This window comes from Lates calcarifer, linkage group LG21 (assembly GCF_001640805.2).
Source record: "Lates calcarifer isolate ASB-BC8 linkage group LG21, TLL_Latcal_v3, whole genome shotgun sequence".
Classification (NCBI taxonomy): domain Eukaryota; kingdom Metazoa; phylum Chordata; class Actinopteri; family Centropomidae; genus Lates; species Lates calcarifer.
This window is the reverse complement of record NC_066853.1, coordinates 15,242,995-15,265,295: the sequence shown is the minus strand read 5'-3', so window position 1 is coordinate 15,265,295 and position 22,301 is coordinate 15,242,995. Positions and strand designations below refer to the sequence as shown.

Sequence of the window (22,301 nt, the reverse complement as noted above, 5' to 3'; positions counted from 1 at the left end):
ATATGAGGGGCAGTCAGAAATGTGAAGGGAGCATTGTGGGTACACATCATGCTACAGCAGCAATTTTCTGGGGGAGTATTTTACACACATTTTGTGGAGGGCATTTTTGCCTATGACAGTTTTTTCTCCATGGAATTGGGTTGTTAGCTATGTGTCCAACCCCAGCCTGGAGAGGTGGATTGCACTTTGTCAGGCCTCTGCCCTACGACCTGTCCATCTTGGGTGTCCCACCTGAAGACTAAGCTTCTGCTGAAATAGCTCCTAGGGTCAGTGAAGCATGCAAACCCCCTGACCACGATAAGGTGGCAATCCCTTAGGGGGAAAATTGAAAAATAAAGATGAAAAATAAAATAACATAAATGATCCCTCATCCAGATTTCAACAGTTAACACCATAACTCCATTGAGCCTAATTCTTATACCAGACCATAGCCAATATTTACAAAACTGAAAGTTAGTCTTGCATGTGGCTCAAGTCCAGTTCGTCATAAAACAGTCACAAATAAGTTTCAAAGAGTTTCACATTCAGATTTTGTGCACTGATGATACATCTGGTGCATAGCTTCATTCTAAGGCTTTTCTCCATCTTTACGGTGCTTTAAGGCCAATCAGAGACGGTTGCTAGGCGGACCAGAATAGACCAGCCAATCAGCGTTTTTCTGCCAATGTTAGCTGGCGTATGACGTCATCGGCAGCGACGTGTCTTGTAATTGGTTATGGCCTTCCGGGAGGAGCGTAGAGAGGCGGAGAACGGAAGTCGGAAAAAAAATTTAAACCAAGTTTGAACCACTGCTTCTGTTTGCCGGTACTGTGAGAAACCGTCGTTACCGAAAAGGTCTGGATGCTAAAACAAACTCTGGAGCTGCTTTTTTGTCGAACAGGAGTGAGACTGGGTGCTGAACACACCTGCAGCATGAAGGTAAGGCAAACGGTTAGCGGCTAGCGTTAGCATTAACGTTGCCTTCTAATGATAGCATTTATTTCTGTTTAGTAGCCTGTTTACAACTCCGTTTGCGTCTCTTTACAATTACTTTGCAGACATTTTACTGCTTCTTTGTAATTTTGTCTTCCAGCTCAGTCATTTTAAGTTAGGTTTATGGTGGATTATCATGTCGATGTGATCATTTTGTGCCTATTTTTGGTGGAATTGGATCGTTTTGCGTCTCTAGCTGGCTGTTTTACATGTACTTATGTTCAGCTTCTTTGTGGTTGTTTTGCATCGTATTGTGTCTTCGTATTGTGTGTAGTTTTGGGTCTACTCCTGGCCATTTAACGTTTCTTTGTGGCCATTTTGTGTTTCAGTGTGGCAGTTAAGCATCTCATTGCATCTCAGTTTCCCTCGGGATAAATAAAGCTTCTTGAATCTTGAATCATTGTGATCGTTTTGCGACTTAAATAAATACAAGCTTGAAAACTAGATTTTAACTCTGTGCTCCTCCACAAGTTTTAATTCTCAAGAGTTGTATGATCTAAGATTACTGTTAGAAATCATTCTTTAAAAAGTATTTTAAAAATCAATAAAGTCAGATCCTAGTAATATAATTAATTTATTCTAAGCTCAGTGTGATTGTCAAGTGTTTAGTTTTCAGTGTTGTATTCTTCTACAGTGTTCAAGTTTTGGAGATGAACTAATCTTTATTAATAAGATTATTTGTTTTTTAAATGTTGTCATTTTCCTTTTGTATTTTTCTCTTTTTATTTCCTCCAGGTGTCACCTCTTCATCCATGAACACACAGTTTCTTCATACAATGAAGACATTCTTTGAAACCAGGACTGAGGCCTCCAGGTAATTCACAAACAGCTTTACATAAACTGTCCAACACAGAGCAGCTGACATTAAATTATATATCCTCAGTAATTGATCTGAAGTCTGAATAGTTTATTGCAAAAGGACTTAACTCATTATTAAAGTTTATTTACATAAAGAAAATGAAGAATTTAAACATCAGCTCTCTCTTTCACTCTGTCCCTCACTCTCACTCTCTTTCTGTCTCATTATGTGTTTCTCTCTCTCCCTTGCTCTTGCTCCTTCTCACTCTCTGCCTCTCACTCTCCCTCGCTTTCTTCAGCCTGGCATACACTAAAAGATTTTTAAAATCTTAGCTGATTTTGAAAATGTGAGAGACCACACACATGAAGACATATAATGTCAGGTTTCATAGTTTTCTTCTTATAGTGTGTGATATGCAACGAGAAGACCAACACAGCACATCACAGACTAACAGATTCACCACTAACAAAATCTCAAAATCTTGTGCAGTCAAACGCGACTTTAGAGTAAACAAACATGGCAGACGACGATGTCTCTTGTTTGTTGTGCTTCTGTCTTCAGTCAGCTTACTTCCTGATTGGCTATTGTTCTGTTCCACATGACAATCCATGGAGTACGTGCTCGGCTTTCCTCAGTGTACTCCCCACACAACAGGATTTTCGATCATAGATTTTTAATATTTATCAATCTGATCGTCTTCAGAGCAGATGGGCAGGGTACAATTGCTCTGAATTGTACCCTCACACCACAGGAAAATCTGGCAAGATAATCGTTAGAACCAACCGATAATCAGACCTTTGCTGACTTTGATTGGTAGGGAGGATTTGGGCCGATAATCGACTTGATTATCTTTTGGGGTGTACCCCCACTTTTTCTTTCCGTTTGTATCCTTCCCTGTCTCTCTGCCTCTTTTTCTCTCTCAGTCTCTCTTTGTATCTTTCTCTCTTCTTTTCTCTCTCTCTCTCTGTCCCCCCCTGCATGCATACACTTACTCTGTCTCTCTCTCTGTCTCCCTTCCTACCTCTCTCTCTCTCTGTCCCTCTGTCTCCGTCTCATGAGTACAGTAAATCATAAAAATGAATGTATTCAGTTCAGCGTCATACTAGAAACACTGTCATTTTGCCTCATTTTTGCTTCTATCAACCAAATTTTGTTCAAATTTTAACTGACTTTGGAGAAAAAAAACATTTCCATCCACTGCTGTTGTGTGAGTATCAGGAGCTGGTGGAGTCAGTTCTCCAGTCAGAGCAGCTTCTTCTGTCTTTGTCTGTAAAGTAAATTTAAGTCTTAGACTAGTTCTGATTAGTCCAGAACCACTTAGTCCACACTCTGGTTTATTTGTAGAGTCAGTGTCTTTTACTTATATATATACAGTTTGAAGTTCAATACACAGAAACTTTCTGTGCTTTTATTTTGATGTGGTAAAAGTCACATCTTTATATTAATGTTTGTTGCATTTTTCTCCACAGGATTCAACCTCCAACCAGTAAATCACAGACAGAAGAGACAGACGTGAAGACATTTCCAGAAGGTCAGTGTTTGTTTATTCTTTTCAGTCTGACTCTGTCATTACTGCAGCAGCAGTTTGACTCTTTAAATCTTCTTGTCTGGAACAAATAGCAACAAATTAAAGCTGCTATAACTTAGTTTTAATTGGTATTAATTAGTATTCTTCAACAATGTAGCTGCAAAAAAGTCTAAAAATATGTAACCCCAAATACACATATATAAAACTTAGTTTAGAATAGAAACCCTTTTAATAAATAGTTTTTAAAAAATAACTATAAAAGTTTTAATAAAGGAAAACCTTTCAATATAAAGTATAAAAGTATAAAACCTACAAAAAAATGTCTAAAAACTAAGTATAAATATAAATAATAAATAATATAAATCATATAAATATAAAACCTTTAAAAAAATACACTTCAAAACCTTAAAGGAATGGAATGTCTAAAATTAAAACCTTTAAAAATGGATCTAAGAGTTAAGCATGAAACCTGTAAAAAATGTCTAAACAATAAGTATCAAATCCATAAAAAGTAAAGTACAAAACCTTAAACAATAAGTCTAAAGTATACAGCATTTAAAAATATATATTTTAGTCCTTAAAATATATACTTACAGCTAAAACCTAAATATGATTTTTTTTTTTAAATAATTAAAAATGCTTACAAAATATTGTCCGAACAATGAGTCTAAAACCATAAAAATAGAAAATGTTTAAAATTAGATTTTAAAAAAATGAAGCGTTAGAATCATATAATTTTTCGTATAATAAAGTGCAATAACATTATTTGTATAACACTGTTTTCAAAATAGAGACAACTCAAAACTTTAGGAAGACACTTGTAATGATTTTATTCCAGATAACACAAATCATGGCAAAGATAATGTCAGACATTTGACCACAAGGAAACGCTGGTTAGAGCTGTTTAGTGTTAATGTAGTTATGAGCAAATTGATGAAGATGTCTACTAAGCATCTTTGTGATCATTTAACCGCTTGTAGTACTATTATTAATTCAATAATTTTATCATGAGTAGCTGAATGTTCTCACAGGTGTTTTTAAAAAGACATAGTAGTCTTTGGGAACTATGCCCATGACTACATTACAGATGATAGAGAAAAAACAGTGTTTTCACTTGAACAACAGGAAACTTTTTACAGATGATGGAAGTCTTTTATCTAATTGACAGCTTCATAACACTTTTGTTTTCTTTCATCCTCTTCAGGTCTTCAGCTGCTGTTGTCTTTGCCTCCGCCTCCTGCAGAGATAAGAATGTGTTAATCACAGAAATTGATCAAATCAATCAAAATATTTTTATGATGTACTATTCTGACATTTTTTTAAATGTTTTTATGCCTTACAATATACTAAGACAATTTTGACACCTTACTTTACTATGACATGCAGCTTAAGACAAAGGAACTATCCTAAAGTAGCCATCTTGCTTTTGTTTTCCACAGAGACACACATTTACACCTGAACACACTGTTTGTGGTTTAGGTTAGATTTTCATTTTGGTATTGTATTTTGCTATTTCAAATCTGTTACTGTGTACATAGTCCTGTTTACACTGTTCATAGTGTGTATAATTTTCATATATGGTTGTATTTTATATGGTTTTATATCTTGTCTTGTACATATAATGCCCTTTTCTGTTTTTTCTGTTGCAATAGTGAATTTCCCTGTTGTGGGACTGATAAAGGATTATCTTAAACCTAAAATAAATACTTCTGAACACTGAATATTTTGCCAGCCTGTTTAATACTGTAGTGAATATTTTTAGCCACAGGTTAAGGTTACACCTATTAGCCATAGGTTAGGGTTAGGGTTGGGTTTTTTTTCTAGCTACTTTTAGCTTTTGCAAGTAGCTTAGATATTTCTGCATTGCAAAATTTGATATTATGATATTAATTTGAAAATAGTGAAACTCCACTCAAAAATTATGAAATTTTTTGACAGTGTTTGACGCCTTACTATGACATTATTTGAATTCTTACTATGATATTTTTCAAGTTTTTGATGCCCTACTATACTATGACTTTTTTGACATATGACTTTTTTGACAATTTTGATGCCTGACATGTTTTTTAATTCTTACTATACTATGACATTTTTTTGAAAGGTTTTCACTCTACTACTATACTATGACATTTTTTGATGCCTTTCTATATTTTTGACATTTTTTAATGCCTTACTATACTTCTTTTTGACAGTTTTTGACGCCTTACTATGACATTTTTTGATGCCATACGATGATATTTTTTTGAGTTTTTGACGCCTTATTATACTGTGACATTTTTTTTAAAATTCTTACTATACTATAACATTTCTTGAAAGTTTTTCACACCCTAGTATACAATGACATTTTTTGTCAGTTTTTGACACTTTACTATACTATGACATTTTCTGAATTCGTACTATGACATTTTTTTTTGAAAGTTTTTCACACCCTACTATGACATGTTTTGACAGTGTTTGACACCCTACTATACTATGACATTTTTTGACACCTTACTATGCTATGATATTGTTTGACACTGTCCTATACTATGACTTTTTTGACAGCTTACTATAGTGTGACATTTTTTGACAATTTTGATGCCTGACATGTTTTTAATTCTTACTATACTATGACATTTTTTTGAAAGTTTTTCACTACTATACTATGACATTTTTTGATGTTTCTATATTTTTGACATTTTGATGCATACGATATTTTTTGAGTTTTTGACCCTTATTATACTGACATTTTTATTCTTACTATACTATAACATTTTTTGAAAGTTTTTCACACTCATACTATGACATTTTTTGAGTTTTTGACGCCTTACTATACTATGACATTTTTTTGAAAGTTTTTCACTCTACTATACTATGACATTTTTTGATGCCTTTCTATATTTTTGACATTTTTTAATGCCTTACTATACTTCTTTTTGACAGTTTTTGACGCCTTACTATACTATGACATTTTTTAAAATTCTTACTATAACATTTTTTGAAAGTTTTTCACACCCTAGTATACAATGACATTTTTTGAGTTTTTGACGCCTTACTATACTATGACATTTTTTTGAAAGTTTTTCACTCTACTATACTATGACATTTTTTGATGCCTTTCTATATTTTTGACATTTTTTAATGCCTTACTATACTTCTTTTTGACAGTTTTTGACACCTTACTATGACATTTTTTGATGCCATACGATATTTTTTTGAGTTTTTGACGCCTTATTATACTGTGACATTTTTAAAAAATTCTTACTATACTATAACATTTTTTGAAAGTTTTTCACACCCTAGTATACAATGACATTTTTTGAGTTTTTGACGCCTTACTATACTATGACATTTTTTTGAAAGTTTTTCACTGTACTATACTATGACATTTTTTGATGCCTTTCTATATTTTTGACATTTTTTAATGCCTTACTATACTTCTTTTTGACAGTTTTTGACACCTTACTATACTATGACATTTTTTAAAAATTCTTACTATAACATTTTTTGAAAGTTTTTCACACCCTAGTATACAATGACATTTTTTGAGTTTTTGACGCCTTACTATACTATGACATTTTTTTGAAAGTTTTTCACACCCTAGTATACGACATTTTTTGAGTTTTTGACGCCTTACTATACTATGACATTTTTTTGAAAGTTTTTCACTCTACTATACTATGACATTTTTTGATGCCTTTCTATATTTTTGACATTTTTTAATGCCTTACTATACTTCTTTTTGACAGTTTTTGACACCTTACTATGACATTTTTTGATGCCATACGATATTTTTTTGAGTTTTTGACGCCTTATTATACTGTGACATTTTTAAAAAATTCTTACTATACTATAACATTTTTTGAAAGTTTTTCACACCCTAGTATACAATGACATTTTTTGAGTTTTTGACGCCTTACTATACTATGACATTTTTTTGAAAGTTTTTCACTGTACTATACTATGACATTTTTTGATGCCTTTCTATATTTTTGACATTTTTTAATGCCTTACTATACTTCTTTTTGACAGTTTTTGACACCTTACTATACTATGACATTTTTTAAAAATTCTTACTATAACATTTTTTGAAAGTTTTTCACACCCTAGTATACAATGACATTTTTTGAGTTTTTGACGCCTTACTATACTATGACATTTTTTTGAAAGTTTTTCACTCTACTATACTATGACATTTTTTGATGCCTTTCTATATTTTTGACATTTTTTAATGCCTTACTATACTTCTTTTTGACAGTTTTTGACACCTTACTGACATTTTTTGATGCCATACGATATTTTTTTTGACAGTTTTTGACGCCTTATTATACTGACATTTTTTAAAAATTCTTACTATACTATAACATTTTTTGAAAGTTTTTCACACCCTAGTATACAATGAAATTTTTTGAGTTTTTGACACCTTACTATACTATAACATTTTTTGAAAGTTTTTCACACCCTAGTATACAATGACATTTTTTGAGTTTTTGACGCCTTACTATACTATGACATTTTTTTGAAAGTTTTTCACTCTACTATACTATGACATTTTTTGATGCCTTTCTATATTTTTGACATTTTTTAATGCCTTACTATACTTCTTTTTGACAGTTTTTGACACCTTACTATGACATTTTTTGATGCCATACGATATTTTTTTGAGTTTTTGACGCCTTATTATACTGTGACATTTTTTAAAAATTCTTACTATACTATAACATTTTTTGAAAGTTTTTCACACCCTAGTATACAATGACATTTTTTGAGTTTTTGACGCCTTACTATACTATGACATTTTTTTGAAAGTTTTTCACTCTACTATACTATGACATTTTTTGATGCCTTTCTATATTTTTGACATTTTTTAATGCCTTACTATACTTCTTTTTGACAGTTTTTGACGCCTTACTATACTATGACATTTTTTAAAATTCTTACTATAACATTTTTTGAAAGTTTTTCACACCCTAGTATACAATGACATTTTTTGAGTTTTTGACGCCTTACTATACTATGACATTTTTTTGAAAGTTTTTCACTCTACTATACTATGACATTTTTTGATGCCTTTCTATATTTTTGACATTTTTTAATGCCTTACTATACTTCTTTTTGACAGTTTTTGACACCTTACTATGACATTTTTTGATGCCATACGATATTTTTTTGAGTTTTTGACGCCTTACTATACTATGACATTTTTTTGAAAGTTTTTCACACCCTAGTATACGACATTTTTTGAGTTTTTGACGCCTTACTATACTATGACATTTTTTTGAAAGTTTTTCACTCTACTATACTATGACATTTTTTGATGCCTTTCTATATTTTTGACATTTTTTAATGCCTTACTATACTTCTTTTTGACAGTTTTTGACACCTTACTATGACATTTTTTGATGCCATACGATATTTTTTTTGAGTTTTTGACGCCTTATTATACTGTGACATTTTTAAAAATTCTTACTATACTATAACATTTTTTGAAAGTTTTTCACACCCTAGTATACAATGACATTTTTTGAGTTTTTGACGCCTTACTATACTATGACATTTTTTTGAAAGTTTTTCACTCTACTATACTATGACATTTTTTGATGCCTTTCTATATTTTTGACATTTTTTAATGCCTTACTATACTTCTTTTTGACAGTTTTGACGCCTTACTATACTATGACATTTTTTGAAAGTTTTTCACTTACTATACTATGACATTTTTTTTTATTTTTGACATTTTTGATATACATTTTTTTGAGTTTTTGACGCCTTATATACTATGACATTTTTTTGAAAGTTTTTCACTCTACTATACTATGACATTTTTTGATGCCTTTCTATATTTTTGACATTTTTTAATGCCTTACTATACTTCTTTTTGACAGTTTTTGACGCCTTACTATACTATAACATTTTTTGAAAGTTTTTCACACCCTAGTATACAATGACATTTTTTGAGTTTTTGACGCCTTACTATACTATGACATTTTTTTGAAAGTTTTTCACTCTACTATACTATGACATTTTTTGATGCCTTTCTATATTTTTGACATTTTTTAATGCCTTACTATACTTCTTTTTGACAGTTTTTGACACCTTACTATGACATTTTTTGATGCCATACGATGATATTTTTTGACAGTTTTTGACGCCTTATTATACTGTGACATTTTTTAAAAATTCTTACTATACTATAACATTTTCTTGAAAGTTTTTCACACCCTAGTATACAATGACATTTTTTGAATTTTTGACGCCTTACTATACTATGAACATTTTTTTGAAAGTTTTTCACTGTACTATACTATGACATTTTTTGATGCCTTTCTATATTTTTGACATTTTTTAATGCCTTACTATACTTCTTTTTGACAGTTTTTGACGCCTTACTATACTATAACATTTTTTGAAAGTTTTTCACACCCTAGTATACAATGACATTTTTTGAGTTTTTGACGCCTTACTATACTATGACATTTTTTTGAAAGTTTTTCACTCTACTATACTATGACATTTTTTGATGCCTTTCTATATTTTTGACATTTTTTAATGCCTTACTATACTTCTTTTTGACAGTTTTTGACACCTTACTATGACATTTTTTGATGCCATACGATGATATTTTTTTGAGTTTTTGACGCCTTATTATACTGTGACATTTTTTAAAATTCTTACTATACTATAACATTTCTTGAAAGTTTTTCACACCCTAGAATACAATGACATTTTTTGAGTTTTTGACGCCTTACTATACTATGACATTTTTTTGAAAGTTTTTCACTCTACTATACTATGACATTTTTTGATGCCTTTCTATATTTTTGACATTTTTTAATGCCTTACTATACTTCTTTTTGACAGTTTTTGACGCCTTACTATACTATAACATTTTTTGAAAGTTTTTCACACCCTAGTATACAATGACATTTTTTGAGTTTTTGACGCCTTACTATACTATGACATTTTTTTGAAAGTTTTTCACTCTACTATACTATGACATTTTTTGATGCCTTTCTATATTTTTGACATTTTTTAATGCCTTACTATACTTCTTTTTGACAGTTTTTGACACCTTACTATGACATTTTTTGATGCCATACGATGATATTTTTTTGAGTTTTTGACGCCTTATTATACTGTGACATTTTTTTAAAATTCTTACTATACTATAACATTTCTTGAAAGTTTTTCACACCCTAGAATACAATGACATTTTTTGAGTTTTTGACGCCTTACTATACTATGACATTTTTTTGAAAGTTTTTCACTGTACTATACTATGACATTTTTTGATGCCTTTCTATATTTTTGACATTTTTTAATGCCTTACTATACTTCTTTTTGACAGTTTTTGACGCCTTACTATGACATTTTTTGATGCCATACTATATTTTTTTGACATTTTTTGACAGTTTGTGACACTTTACTATGATATTTTCTGAATTCGCACTATACTTTGACATTTTTTTGAAAGTTTTTCACACCCTACTATGACGTTTTGAGTGTTTGACACCCTACTATACTATGACATTTTTTGACACCTTACTATACTACAATATTTTTTGACACCGTCCTATACTATGACTTTTTTTGACAGTTTTTGATGCCTTATTATACTATGACATTTTTTGACGGTGTTTGATGTCTTACTATTTTGACATTTTTTGACAGTGTTTGATGTCTTACTATTCTGACATTTTTTGACAGTTTTTGACACCTTATTATACTATGACATTTTTTGACGGTGTTTGACACCCTACTATTGTATGACATTTTTTGACACCTTACTATACTATGACATTTTTTGATGCCTTACTATGATATTTTTCGACAGTTTTTGATGCCTTATTATACTATGACATTATTTGACAGTTTTTGATGCCTTACTATAGTGTGACGTTTGACAAATTTTTTGACAAGTTTTTTGACATTTTTTGAATTCTTACTATACTATGACATTTTTTGAGTTTTTGATGCCTTACTATATGACATTTGACATTTTTTAACAGTTTTGACACTTTATTATTACATTTTTTACATTTTTTAAATTCTTACCATACTAAAAATGCTTTGAGTTTTTGAAACCTTACTATACTATGACATTTTTTGATGCCTTACTATAAAATGAGTTTTTCACACCTTATTATACTATGACAGTTTTTGACACCCTACTATACTATGATGACTGACATTGTTATGCTTTAGTATATGAAGTATGACCTGAGCCTGAGCTAGCACCATGTGACTTCTTTTTCCTAAGATCAAATCTGTGCTCAAAAGAACACGTTTTGGGTCTGTGTCAGAAGTTAAGAACGACAGAGGTTCTGAGACAACTGTCTGAAGAGGACCTATTGCACTGCCTTGATCAGTGAAAGACCCAAATGCAGTGATGTGTTGATGCAGAAGGGGAGTAGAAGGAGAAAGACCTGTTCGATAAAATTGCATTACAGCATCTTGTTTTTTAATAGCCATACCTCATACCTTGACATTTTTTGACATTTTTATGCCTTACTGTAGTATGATATTTTTGACTATGCACGAGACTATGACTTTTTTATGCTTACTATACGAATATATTTTATGCCTTACAACATTTTTTTGACATTTTTATGCCTTACTAAAAACATTTTTATGCCTTACCATACTATGACATTTTTGATTTCTTGCTATTGACATGACATTTTTATGATATTTTTAATACCTCACTACACTGTGGCTCTTTTTTTTGACATTTTTGACCACATACTATACTATGACATTTTTATGACATTTTTGATGCCTTACCATAATGTGACATTTTTACTTCTATTTTGGATTACTATTACTTTTGCATTGCTTTCATATTACAGATTACTGTTACTGTTACCTCTAATATCAGATTACTTTGACTACTACATCTTATGATATTGCTAGTTACTTTTACATTACTTCTATTAATATGTACTATTATATTATACATTATTATACATTATTTTTATATTGCAGATTACTTGTATTATTACACTTTTCTGATATACTCAATACTGAACATAAACAGTTTAATGTCAGTACTCTGTGTTGGACAGTTGATGTAAAGCTGTTTGTGAATTACCTGGAACTTCATTGTAGGAAGACTCTCTGCGATCATAGACGATGTCTGATCGTGGACAATGTCTCCCTTATCTTCGGCAATGTCTCTCCGATCATGGACCATGTCTCTGTGATCGTGGACAGCGTTCCGGCCATCATGGATGGTATCATAGAAGAAGTGGTGACACCTTGAGGAAATCAAAGAGAAACATACAAAGGAAAATGATCAGTACACTTCTACCTATTCCTCATCAACAGTTTAACCAATGAGACCAAATATTTGGGAAAAAGTAAAATGATTATTAATTGTGTGTCTATCTACTAATCACTGAAGCAATCATGTATGTTACTGTGAACTGCACAATAATAAACATCAGTTAAGTACATTTTTAAATGCAGGATTTTAACTTTTGTTGTTTATTATACTTCAGTAAAAAGTCTGGGTATTTCTTCCACCACAGATGGTCACATACAGAATCATTATTTAAAATTCAACCTTCTTCTTATTAACATATTTAAAATGTCTTTGTTTTGTGTTGTTTTAGTTCAATGAGTAACAACCAAATTTACAAAGGTCTTAACAGCAGCTTATGTGAAAAATTTTAATAAGTGTAGAACTAGTGGTTATATACTGTCAAGATATTTTTAAAAATACCCTTTGACCAACACTAAAAATTAACAGACTTGTGAACAGACTTTGTTAAAAAAAATGTAAGTAAATAAGTGTAGAACTGATCCTTGCATAGTGTAAAGATATTTTTAAAATCACCTTCTGACCAACAGTTAAAATTATGATCAACTCATGAGACATTTCACAATGCACCTGCATTGTTGTGCATTATGTGACTTTCAGTCAAATACAAGAATCTTTCCAGTTACATCAGTTAGGTTTCTTAAAAATATTGTTAAAATCTTGTCTCGTTCTCATGAGCTGAGTGTGTTGTCACACCCCTAATAGATATTAATCATTATAGCTGAACCAGAACATTCTCTAAACATTAGGAGTGTTTTCAGAAAATGGGCTGTTTACTGTCACATTTGACAGGAAAAGGATCACATCCTTAAGAACCAACAGCATAGTTACTAAAATGTTAGAGGCTCAAACTTGTGGAGGAGCAGAGTTAAACTTTAGTTTTCAGGCTTGAATTTAACATATAACTGAGCTCAATCAGGTATGGACAGATTACTGTCACAAATCTACAAACAAAAATGACAGACAAAAAAACAGAGACACAAAACAATCACTATGAGATTCTGACATGCCACAATGAAACAAGAAATGACTGCAAAGAAATGTAAAATGAACAGGAATGGACACAGAACTACAGGGACACAGTAAGAATGACCACAAAGAAACAAAGAAGCTGACCATGAATAGATGTAAAATAGCCAAGTGAAGATGCAAAATGATCACAACGACACGCCCGTGTGCAGGCACTCTACACATGGCCTTGTTGTGTCTCATGAATGAGGATCCTTGCTAGCTAACAGGTGATGCTGTGTGATGTGTAAAATTAAAGGAAAAACTGATTAAATGACTCAAAGCTGAACCTTCATTTTCACACAGTATATTATGATTTTGTTGCTGCATTTATTAGTCACTCGTCAGGCTTTGTTCTTGAAAATAATTTTTAGAAAAATCAATATATTAGCCTTGTAAGGGTGACTGGTAAGGCACTGTAGGTGATTTTTCATAGGACCTACCTTAAGTTTTTTTTCAGGGTATTTTAAATTTGTAAGTCATTTACCATATAGTTTATGTGATCTGTGTATGCTGGCAGTCTCTTTTTACATACAGCCCTTGGTCTATGGTCAGCTTGTCATCCGTTGTGGGACAACCACATTATTTATTTATTTATTCAAGGCTTAAACTGTCTCTGTGGTAAATCCTCATCATGGGGAAGATCACAGATGGAGCTGGACATAGTAATGAAGCAGGACATGCAGTAGCCTATCTCCACCTGGCAGTGAAGCTGCTGTAACTAACTACAGGAAACATGTATTAGAGCAGCATAGTCAGTAGCTTGGCTTTTACAAATTACATGTGGCTCATATGTCCAGTTTGTCAGAAGACAGTCACAAATTAAAAGTGCTTCACCTTCAGATATTTGCACTTATTTTTATTTTGACAATATTGAATACAATATCCTATTTAATAGTGTCTTAAAATAAATAAATGGATGTATAATATTTGCTCTAATTTATTTATCCTGAATGTAACTGTGGAGAACAGTGAAACAATAGACATGTAAATAATAACACAGGAAATTAACTATTAACTAGCACTGCACATATTTATGAAATACTCTCATTGTACTACTATGGTATATTATACTAAGTGCATTAAAGAGTGAAATACAATTTGTGCACATCTACTGGTCTCTATCAGAAAAAAAGTAGTCATAACAACCCCCCCACCCCCCACCCCCCGCATTTTCTGTCTTTCAGATCTTAAATTAGTCAAAAACAGGGCACTAATGATTTCATGTATTATTCTTTTCTCTAGTACCCCTGAATAATAAGTTAACTCTGTTGTAATGAATACACAATCTGAATGTAACTACAAATAATTTTCACAAATTGTGATAGACATAATCAAAAAAAAGAATGTTAAACAAAGAGAAGCAGAGATTAACAAAAGACTCATAGTGTATTGGTGTGAAATTATGGCGCATATCAATATCAGCTTTAACGTAATCATTATTTCAATTGAGATCATGATAAGGATGTTTGTATGTGACCCCTCCTCAACTCTATCACTAATTAGGCAGAAGCCATTGTCTCCAGCACACAGGTACAGATTAACCTCATCATGCAACAGCATGGGCACAAAAATTCACAGTGAAAACATCATGTAAATGATAGACTAAGATGGTAATTTTTGGAAAATCTTTTATTCAGTTAACTATTCTGATGTAAATACAGGCTTTTTTTTATTACCTGACATGTTTCGACTGCCAAGCTTGTAGTCTTCATCAGAGGTGTTGCTGAAGCTTCCTGTCAGCTTATTTATGTGAATATGGTCATCCTACCAATTATCACATTAATCAGCTGACAAAAAGCTTCAGCATCATTTCAAACCTGGCAGTTGGAACATTAACAAAAAACAAAACACCTAATGAAGAAATTAACTAATCATGTAAACAAGGAACACAGTATTCACAGCTTTAATGCTTTCTGTGTTTACATTAAAGTGAAATTATGAACTCACGTGTTGATCATGCATTTTCAGCATGTTTATGATGAACCATAACACACTTTTATCTCACAAATCCATGTTCCATGGCTTTCGCAAGTAACAATCCCATTAGGCAAGGCTCCTGTGTATGGCCTCCTGAGATGCAGCCAGAGACCACTTTCCATATGGGAGAAGCCCTCCACCACAGGTTTACAGATATTATTTGTTGTCAGAATCACATGTGCCTTATCCAACTATAATCTAAGACACTGGCTAGTTACTACACTTACTACTATTACTACAATTCATTTACCTTTTCGATTGTGTAACATCTCAGTCACATCCTCTGGCTCTGAATTCTTGGCTGATTAATGAAAATCCAGCAAGGCCTCTGCACCATCTGTGTGTCTTCGTTGATCGTCTCTGGACTTAATCTTCTGTTCTTGACGCGAGGCATCTAACATGGGCTTACCTCCCTGATATGCAAGGTTAACTGTAGGAGCCCAGTCTACTGACACAACGTTGTTTAAAGCACTAGGGCAGCCTAAAAAGAAAAACAAACAGTATTGAAACGCTTGCAGCATTAAGGTTGTGTTGCACCAATGAATCACACAGGACTCAGGATGAACAGAAAAGAGAGGATGGATTTAATCTGAAAGAATAAAGTCACAGATTTGGCTGTTCAGTGCTCTTCAGTTGCGTTACTGATACTGGGTGTAACTGCCAACTCATCTGGCTTAAAACTGAGTAAAGTGAAATATGCTATCTGGTTATGCTGGAGGAAAGAGAGTGAGAGAAGAATGAACTCACTACAGTACAGTAGTACAGTACAGCTGATAAGTGGCCACTGGGAAAATGTCCTATCTACAGACATCCAACCAAAGAAAAACGTTTGTTAAAAGCACTCAAATGCTGTTAGTTTTCAGATGGCTATGGGAACTTTGCAGTTCAAATGCATTCACTTTGAGTCTTGTGTTTACATGTGTTATTTTGTATAGTGCACAGTCTGATCACAAAAATGTGAAGGATTACTTCAGGACATATCACTCACTTCATCAGTTAGCAAATTTCACTTTTCTTCTTGCTAATGAATATATATTAATATCAGTTTTTAAATATTGTGATGATAATGGTCCAAAAATACTGCAGTAATGTACAGTATATTGGCACAATGGCCAAATGCAAATTTGTGAATTTCTCATGTCTTTTTCCATCAAAAAGGACACATTTCTATGGTACAATAATTTTCATAGTGAAGTAAGACATGAAATCGTCTAGTTATTGTGTTTTTACTTTGTATGGCAGATAAAAAAAGATTGACTATAAAGGTTTGCAGACAAATACAGAGAAATGTTCGGTATTTGTTTCCTTTGTTCAGCTGTGCAAAGGATTCAGTTTTTGCTTGGTAAAACATTGCTGAGTAGAGCTGTTTGCCTGTGTGGTCATCTCTACACATCTACACTGAGTTTGAATTCACTCAACATTTCAGATTGCACACATGCAGAGAGACATTAACCACCACGAGATGTGGAAAGCCATCATCTAAAACATTATTCTTGTGCTATCACTGGGTATTCATTTTAAGACATGAAAGCCTGAGCCTGAGATGCAGTAAGTACCCAGTGTTAGCGTGCTCATACCAACTCATTGTGATGTGAACAAAAGAAAACTGAGCTAGTGAAACAAGAAAAATGTGTACAGAAAAGAACAAAAGAGACAAGTTAATGGAAACAAGATGGAACACACTTTTCTACAACGCTTAATTAGTATTTTGAGGAATAGTAGTAGTACCAAGAATAATGTGTTATTTTAAGAATTTTATTTTAGTACTTGAGTAATTACAACAAACGTGAAGTTGAACAACGTTCTCCAATTAAGTCGATAATTACCCTTAAACACATTAGGTCCTCTACCTCTTCCTCTACCGACAGTTCTTCACTTCTTGGTGTGAATAGTAAAGGTTTGTTTTGCTCCAAATGGAGAAAAATATACAGCGTTTGTGGGCTTTTCTGCGGTAATTTGTTGTATTTCTGTGTAGAGTTCACCCATGTCTGCATTATTCACCTTTAATTAATGGCAAAAAATAAATATATTTTTTATTGAGGCTTGGTGAACCTGTTGATAGAGCATTAATTTATGAAAAGAGGTCTGAAGGACCAGCTCACTATAAACTTTATTTTTACCATCTAAATGATGAAAGAATTAAACATAAACAACAGAGTGGGGAGTCAATGTAATTAGTTTACTTTTAACCACATTACCTGAGACCTTAAAAAGATTTTTAAAAAAAACAACAAAAAAAAAAACTATTCCACTTCTAGCCTAAAGCATATTTGATTTAGTCCAATTTAAAAAGGGCATGTCAGAAAGATAAATTATATCCATGCATGCTTTGTTTCTTAACGTACAAATTAAACTGAGGTCTTAAATGCATAAATTAAATACTTGTGAAATTACAGAAGGTGGAGCCTGAAGCAAGTGAGGCTCCCTGTTGTGGCTTGTAAAATGACTGCATGGATGTAATTACTTTTCTGCTCAGTAACAGGGTCCTCTTTTTAACATATAATTTTCATACCCTGTCTGTGTCATGTGCGTCATATCTCACCTGTATGACTTAAGGGTGACTGACCAACCATAAATTAGTGCAGTGGCACCACATGCAACAGCCCTGCATCCTTTCAGTCTACACAGCAGCTGAGCTTGTGCTTGTTTACTCTGGCCTCTCATCTGATGGCTAGACTAAATGCTCAGTGATCCAGATGGCAGATTTAAACAAACATTCTTTTTTTTCTGATGGATAAAATTCTCTCACCATGGCCTGGAACCTGTTGAATTGTTTGGCTTTTGTTCCTATTTTCTCATTAGTAATGCCTTATGGTTTTAAATTTTGTGAAATTCTAAATCAACAAACTGCATTCAACACTGTAGAGCCATGCCCCAAATAACAGATGTATCATTTACAAGTAAATGCCTCAAATGGATTCACATGGTTAAAGCTTATTCAACTGGTGGTTACCTTTTGAACCAACTGTAATGCCTTGGATAATTACATTCTGTTTCTCAGGCTATTATTCATCAGTTAAAGGTCAAGAGCATTATTTGCTACACAAACTGAGCCTTGCATTGTATGGGCCAGCACACAGTCTTCTAGTTGCTTAGTCACTTTGATATGCATGTGAATGTCAAATTAGAAAACTGAGCCCTAATAGGCAGCCATTACTGCAAGTGAGGAGCCTTTGTGTAAACCTGAGGTCTAATCACTTATTCAATCACTAAGCATTGTGTCCCTGCTCTCCACCGCCCCGCCACCGCTGCTCCCTCTAAAAAGCAGCCGATTTTCTATTTCAAAAACCATGGATACACTTGAATAAAATATATATTTCTGCCCATAGCCAGGCCCTAATTGGTTATCTGAAGTACTAATAAGGTTCTCTTGGTTGCTCTAATTAAATGAAAATCCATTGTCATGTTAACTAGGTAATTAAGCGAGCCATAGATGATCCCTTAGAACTTTCTTTTTCTTATAAATGGCGCTACAACAGCTTAAAAACAAGTAAAATCTAAAATACACTGGTGATTACAGCACACAAGGCTTCTCTTAACTACATAATCAGCAAGATCCTGAAAAGATAACAGGCACGTAACTAAAAGTAGAAACTGCCATCTACTTGTTCGGCTTTTGTGAAACTCATCTCTGAACCGTCATCACTGAGGACAATGTGGCACTGAGTCAGACAGGCAGAGTATGGATCAGACTTTTCCTCTGTCACACAAACAAGGAAAAGCACCAAAAAAATGGAGGATTCAGCTTGCAATAAGCTGAGGTACGGCTTTATTTGCTCACTAAGACATCTATTTTAAGGCGCAATTTCAGGCCATCACCCAGTGCTATCTATATACAGTGGCAGCATTTTAAAAGACAATGCTTTTTTTTTAAACAAGAAAAGAATACACATACACATATTTAGACTAATATGAATTCCAAAATAAGTAGAGTAAGAAAAGTAGAGGCTTCTACTGCACCATTTTACTATTAAAATATGCTATGCACTTCACAGTCAAGATCCATCAAAGAAACAATGAGGAAGTGTACATTCATAAAGTTCCAATAATGTTTTGTAATGGAACATTACACTGTAATGAACAACCAAAAATGGTTCTTTATGGAGCCACTAAAGTGCCGTGAACCAGAGAAACACAGCTCCTGCGTCGTGCTATATTACTAATAGATCTGCAGACTGCAGTCAGAGTCAGAACCATTAAGGATTTTAAATTGTTCCTCCAGAATGTAAAGAGTCTATAATGCACAATTTTGTTGAACTCTAAGGAGTCATCTCCTCAAATGTGTAGGGCAACTATTACCCCGCAGATCACCTGCCCCTGGAGAGGTGAGAGTCCTTTCACCTTGCACCTGCTGGTGTTTCAAACCACATGCCTCACACATCCCATATCTGCATCTGGATGACACCAGATGTTCTTGAATAATTTCTCACACAGGTGAAAAGTTCCTTCCCTTCACAGTTAAACCTCGACCAGCTCCACGATCTTTCCCATCTAGACACATCAAGACACGTGAGCAATTTCTGCTCAGAGACTTCTCACTTTCTGACAAACCACTGCAGCGAGGGGGAGCTGAAAACCTAGAGGGAGGGACACTGAACTTTTTTCCCCACTCATTTCATTTGCCCCCTGCTGAAAAATAAGACTTTAACCTGATCCTGAAAGGTAGCATGTCTTGAATGCATCACAATGTCCAAAAAGCAGATGGCTGTCTAGCAGGGCAACAATTCTTTCTCTGAAACGCTGAATAATACATGCATATCTTGCTGTGATCCAGCGAATTCAATAGCCTATAGAAAAGGATTGCTCTCAACGTAAACCATTTTGCTAGAGGCCGTTCTCTTTCCTCAGGTCCAGTCTCCCATAAATAATTTGCCTTCAACCTTCACATGCATAAAAATTGCAACTTGTTGGTTATGAGAGAGAACAGTGAGGATGCACTTTGAATGCCAATGTGGCGATGAATAAACAATGGCTCACTGCTCCAGGAGCAATGCAGAGCTGCCAGGAGACATTGCTTTGAGTTCACAGGCTCTCTTAATGGTTTCTGCCACAGACCAAGCCTTTCAGTCAGCTGTGAATGGGAGGCTGTTTTGATCTGGGGGGGGGAACACTTTAATAATTTCTAACAAAGCAAGAATTCCCAAGGCATTCTGGACAACCTTGGCTGATTCCATCTGATTATCCCCCGGCAACTCACTCACTTTAAACTGTGATTGAATGGGCTTTCTATAACAACAAGCTTATGATATATGAGGAATAGCCTCATGCTCCCTTTCAGCATGTCATCTGAGGATAAGGTCACTAATATTGTCAATTAGAGGAATCTATCATACTGAATAAATGAGTTCTTTATTTGTTTTACATCTAACCCTCGTAGTCCTTACTATAACCTCCACTGAAATTCCAAAGCAACACAAACAAGTAAACAGTCAGGATCCTCTGCAGTGTTTCTGAACAGATATGAGATGTCTGAGAAGCAAATCAAAGTCTGTGATCTCCCCAGAATGCAATAGGACCATTGTTATTTCTGCAGTGCTACAGTGCCACCTGGTGGTGAGCAGTCACCACTGTGCAAGTCCTGCCAAGTATTCTGACATAGCAGCTCCCAACCCAGGGGGTCAGGCTGCAAGATAATTAAGCAGATAAGAGAGAGGGGAAAAAAAAGACAATTATTTCAATTGCTCTCTGACTTTTCCATAATTTTTCTTTACCACATAGTTTTACTTCCTTAAGCCTCCAAAAAATCTTAAGATCAGGCAATGTTAGAGGAGAAAACCACTCTGTTCACTAGCCCTAGTTTGTTCCCCTCAAATATCGGCTTGGGGTGTGCAGTACAATCTCCAAAGTATCAATACTACCAATACAAACTTGGTTTGAGTATCAGAACTAGAGTCAATGGGGCACACAATCATTCTAATGCTGCAATGAACACCCAGGTAATCGATTATATTATTGGAAAAAAGAAAATCAATTTAAATCATTTTAGTCTTTTCTAACAAAAAAGCCAAATATTTGCTGTCTGTAGTTTCCTCAATGTGATAATTTGATGCTTTGTCATGCATGGCAAACCATGCTGATGGTAAAATGAATATCTATGAGTTTTGTTGGTCAGACGTCACTTTGGTATGTGCCAGATGAAAAAGGGCATTTTTTCCCCTTTACCATTTTTTCTGGATTTTTACAGACTTAACAATTGATCAATTAACCATGAGAATAATAATCAGCAGACTGACTGACATAAAAGTAATATTTTTTGAGAGCACTTGGGTACTGCAGTATTTGCATCTCTGTTGCTGTTGTATGCATGTGCGCAGTGATCACCTCTTTAGACCATAAAATTCACGATTTGTTGATTTAAAAACTGTCTCGTGTTCAAACATGCGTGTAGCTAATTAAGCAATAAACAGACTAGTAAAAAGAAATGTCTCATATTTACAAGTGGTATATATCCAGAAGAAGCCCATATTATTGATCCATTCTTCTTATAAATCACGACATATTTATCTCCTTTACACAACAGTGTATTCGCTGCTTTTAAGAATATATAGCTATCGGCACAGATATCAGTGATCCAGGCCCTGGTATTATTTGATAGCAGATGGCAACCAAATTGTGCAGCAGCCTACTGCCCATTTCTCCTTTTACAAATCAAAACAAAGATGGCGGTACGCTGCCCACCTGGACAGTTAACAAAGTTGCAATTTAAACGATTA

General features: G+C 33.6%; 2 long non-coding RNA genes across 2 annotated transcripts; one reads left to right on the top strand and one right to left on the bottom strand.

Moving 5' to 3' along the window:
• Positions 1-720: 720 nt before the first annotated feature.
• Positions 721-4,736, top strand: LOC108877962 (uncharacterized). Its single transcript, XR_001960179.1, has 4 exons — positions 721-918; positions 1,708-1,786; positions 3,241-3,302; positions 4,504-4,736. It is a non-coding gene; the product is annotated as an uncharacterized LOC108877962 (long non-coding RNA).
• On the bottom strand, positions 4,064-16,604 carry LOC108877959 (uncharacterized). The gene is made up of 3 exons (XR_001960178.2): positions 15,839-16,604; positions 12,370-12,535; positions 4,064-4,536 (listed from the first exon to the last, which is right to left on the bottom strand). It is a non-coding gene; the product is annotated as an uncharacterized LOC108877959 (long non-coding RNA).
• Positions 16,605-22,301: the final 5,697 nt, after the last annotated feature.